General features: G+C 35.7%; 1 long non-coding RNA gene across 1 annotated transcript; it reads right to left on the bottom strand.

The window, feature by feature from the left end:
- Positions 1-252: 252 nt before the first annotated feature.
- LOC137013976 (uncharacterized) lies at positions 253-1,824 on the bottom strand. The gene is made up of 3 exons (XR_010893780.1): positions 1,759-1,824; positions 579-665; positions 253-376 (listed from the first exon to the last, which is right to left on the bottom strand). It is a non-coding gene; the product is annotated as an uncharacterized lncRNA (long non-coding RNA).
- Between the last annotated feature and the right edge of the window lie 1,832 nt (positions 1,825-3,656).

Raw genomic sequence — 3,656 nt, 5'->3', positions numbered from 1 at the left:
TGTGTGTGTTCTGATGCGCATGTAAATATTTCAGCAGTGAAAAAACTCTTTCCACACACAGAACATGAATGTGGCTTCTCCTTCGTATGAACTGTCAGGTGTTTCTTCAGGACTGATTCTAGAAGAAATGTTTTGCCGCATTGATGACATGTGAACGGTCTCTCTCCAGTATGAATTCTCATGTGAACATCAAGACTGTGTTTGTTTGAGAAACTCTTTCCACACTGAGTGCAGTTTGCAGATTTCTCGGCTCTTCTTTTCTTTAAAAATGTCTTTTTAGTCTTTGAGCGACTCAAAGGTTTTTCTCCAGGTTTGTCATGATGTTCCTCCTCCACTTCACTCAGTTCTTCACTCTCCTCCTTCACTTCCATCAGGTCTGATATGAAAGAGAAAAAAAAGATTAATTTAATTTTCATTGAATCAAAATAAAATAAAATAAAAAGGTCATAAAATTGAGACTTGCTGTGATAGACAACTGCTATAAACTATCCCGATCATTTGGTGCAGTTGCATTTTCATAAATTAATTGCATATGTCCCTGAAACTTTAACATTAATCTTACAATTGTTCAGACTCACCGGTCATCTCAACGACACAATCCAGAGGTCTGGGTGAAGGTATAATGTGTGTATGTCTTTTCAGCGCTCATGTGATGTTCATCAGCTCTGAAATTAATGAAGAAAAACAAATAGTCATTTAATTTTCAGTACATCAAAATAAAATAAAACTTGCTCAAACTTGCTAGATTCCAGTAAGACCAGACATCCAAAACCTAAAAATGTGGTGACTTTGGTGACATATGATGGTATAAAAATATCAAAAATATCAATAGCCACTATGATCATGATATAAGGAAAAGACAAAATAGGAAACCGAGAAATTATTTATTTATTAAAAAAAAAATCAAATATATTTGATCAATGACAAAAATATCTAATGTGGTATTAACAGCATTATTTTGACATCAACTTTTAGACTGATATTTAATTTATTTTCCTAAAACTGTGTAATTATTAAGGGCCGGTCACACTAGACTTTTCCTTCCACTGACTTCCATTCATACACATGTGAATGTGGGACACCAGAAACACAAGATCAAGTGAAGTTTGCAGTAAAGTCGAGTAGATTGTATATTTTTACTTTTTGGAATGAGTATTATTTGTTATATATGTTTTTAAAAGAGATTCAGATGTGTTATTATCAGTGTCCTACATGATTCACTCAACCCTGTTACTTCTGACATGATTTTCTTCCTTTCAGAAACACCCAGGAAGTGACATCATCTGGGCTCTCTCTACAGCATGATGGGAGGACAAGAAAATAATCTCAATCCATTGTCTCAGTTTTTACACAAATGAATGACTGCATTCATCAACCCTGTTACCAAAGTTACTGTAAGAAGAGATTTTGCTCAAGTTACACTTACAACCCTGTCAGCCATTCTGGAAAGTTAATTTACTTCAAACATTTTGGTGTTTACAGTTTATTCCTAAAAATAACAATGTTGTAAATTATATTGAAATTCTGGAAACACTCCTGCAAACTGTGAAGCAGATATTGAAATAATGTAAAAATAATATTTAGTTTCATCTGATGTTGACAATCATTATGAAAGTTTCTCAAACTTCTCTTTTCTGAGTTCTTGTGAGAAAAAAAAATCATATTTTCCAACTGTTTCTCTAAATGTGCAGAAGTGTTTGATTCTTTCTATCATGAATGTTGTTCAGCATCATGAATGAATGAAGAATAAACACCAACCTCTTTGTTCTTCAGTATCTTCAGTGTGTTTCATTCTGCAGGGTTCTGGATCACTCATGTTCTCACTGTCCTCTTTAATAAACTCAGTCTTTGCAGATTTCAGCTCTTCCTGATGCTCTGATGCTCGTCTGATGGGAATATTCCAACATTTATTGGGGAACTGCTGTGGGAGGAGCTTCACTGATGATGTGAGTGATGAGGGAGGAGCTTTGCATGTGAATTGCAGTGGGCGAGGTTTCTTTTACTGAACTGAAGATTGGTTGGAGGAGCTGATCTGCCAAAATCAAAAATATATCAGTTACTGTTTAAATGTACAAAAGCAATTTTACATCGAAAACCTATTAAATCAAAGTGTCTATTTTAATGTTTCAAATTACTTTAGTGAAAACAAAATGTTTTAATGTTCCATCATTTAGTGCAACAGATATATTTATGTACAAACCCGATTCCAAAAAAGTTGTGACACTGTACAAATTGTGAATAAAAAAGAAATGTAATAATTTACAAATCTCATAAACTTATATTTTATACATGATTGGGTATAAAAAGAGCCTCTCAGAGTGGCAGTGTCTCTCAGAAGTCAAGATGGGCAGAGGATCACCAATTCCCCCAATGCTGCGGCCAAAAATAGTGGAGCAATATCAGAAAGGAGTTTCTCAGAGAAAAATTGCAAAGAGTTTGAAATTATCATCATCTACAGTGCATAATATCATCCAAAGATTCAGAGAATCTGGAACAATCTCTGTGCGTAAGGGTCAAGGCCGGAAAACCATACTGGATGCCCGTGATCTTCGGGCCCTTAGACGGCACTGCATCACAAACAGGAATGCTACTGTAATGGAAATCACATCATGGGCTCAGGAATACTTCCAGAAAACATTGTCAGTGAACACAATCCACCGTGCCATTCGCCGTTGCCAGCTAAAACTCTATAGGTAAAAAAAGAAGCCATATCTAAACATGATCCAGAAACACAGGCTTTAGTCCAGATGACACCATGTCATCAGGTCTAAAGAGGACAAGGACAACCCAAGTTTTTATCAGCGCTCAGTTCAGAAGCCTGCATCTCTGATGGTATGGGGTTGCATGTGGCATGGGCAGCTTACACATCCTGAAATGCACCATCAATGCTGAAAGGTATATCCAAGTTCTAGAACAACATATGCTCCCATTCAGACGTCGTCTCTTTCAGGGAAGACCTTGCATTTTCCAACATGACAATGCCAGACCACATACTGCATCAATTACAACATCATGGCTGCGTAGAAGAAGGATAATCCATAGAAAACATCTGGTGCATCATAAAGAGGAAGATGCGACAAAGAAGACCTAGGACAGTTGAGCAACTAGAAGCCTGTATTAGACAAGAATGGGACAACAGTCCTATTCCTAAACTTGAGCAACTTGTCTCCTCAGTCCCCAGACGTTTGCAGACTGTTATAAAAAGAAGAGGGGATGCCACACAGTGGTAAACATGGCCTTGTCCCAACTCTTTTGAGATGTGTTGATGCCATGAAATTTAAAATCAATTTATTTTTCCCTTAAAATGATACATTTTCTCAGTTTAAACATTTGATATGCCATCTATGTTGTATTCTGAATAAAATATTGAAATTTGAATCTTCCACATTGTAGCGAAAATTAACTCAAAGGGGAAATATTAATAATTATTCATAACTCATTATGATTATTAATTATGATTAATTATGAATATGCAAATCCGTTAATCAGATTAACTGGACGTAGCTACATTAAAATTAACATTACAATCAGTTAACCTGTTCGTCCAGTGAACGCTCAGTGTTGATTGTTTATTAATTCTAAGAAATGTCAATTTCCAAGTTATGGAAAAATAATATTTCTTATTGTACTGTACTACTCAGAGCACGTAGTCCGGA

The sequence above is a fragment of the Chanodichthys erythropterus genome, chromosome 3 (assembly GCF_024489055.1).
Source record: "Chanodichthys erythropterus isolate Z2021 chromosome 3, ASM2448905v1, whole genome shotgun sequence".
Classification (NCBI taxonomy): Eukaryota; Metazoa; Chordata; class Actinopteri; order Cypriniformes; family Xenocyprididae; genus Chanodichthys; species Chanodichthys erythropterus.
The sequence above is the reverse complement of the archived record's forward strand: the minus strand, read 5'-3'. Positions and strand labels throughout refer to the sequence as shown.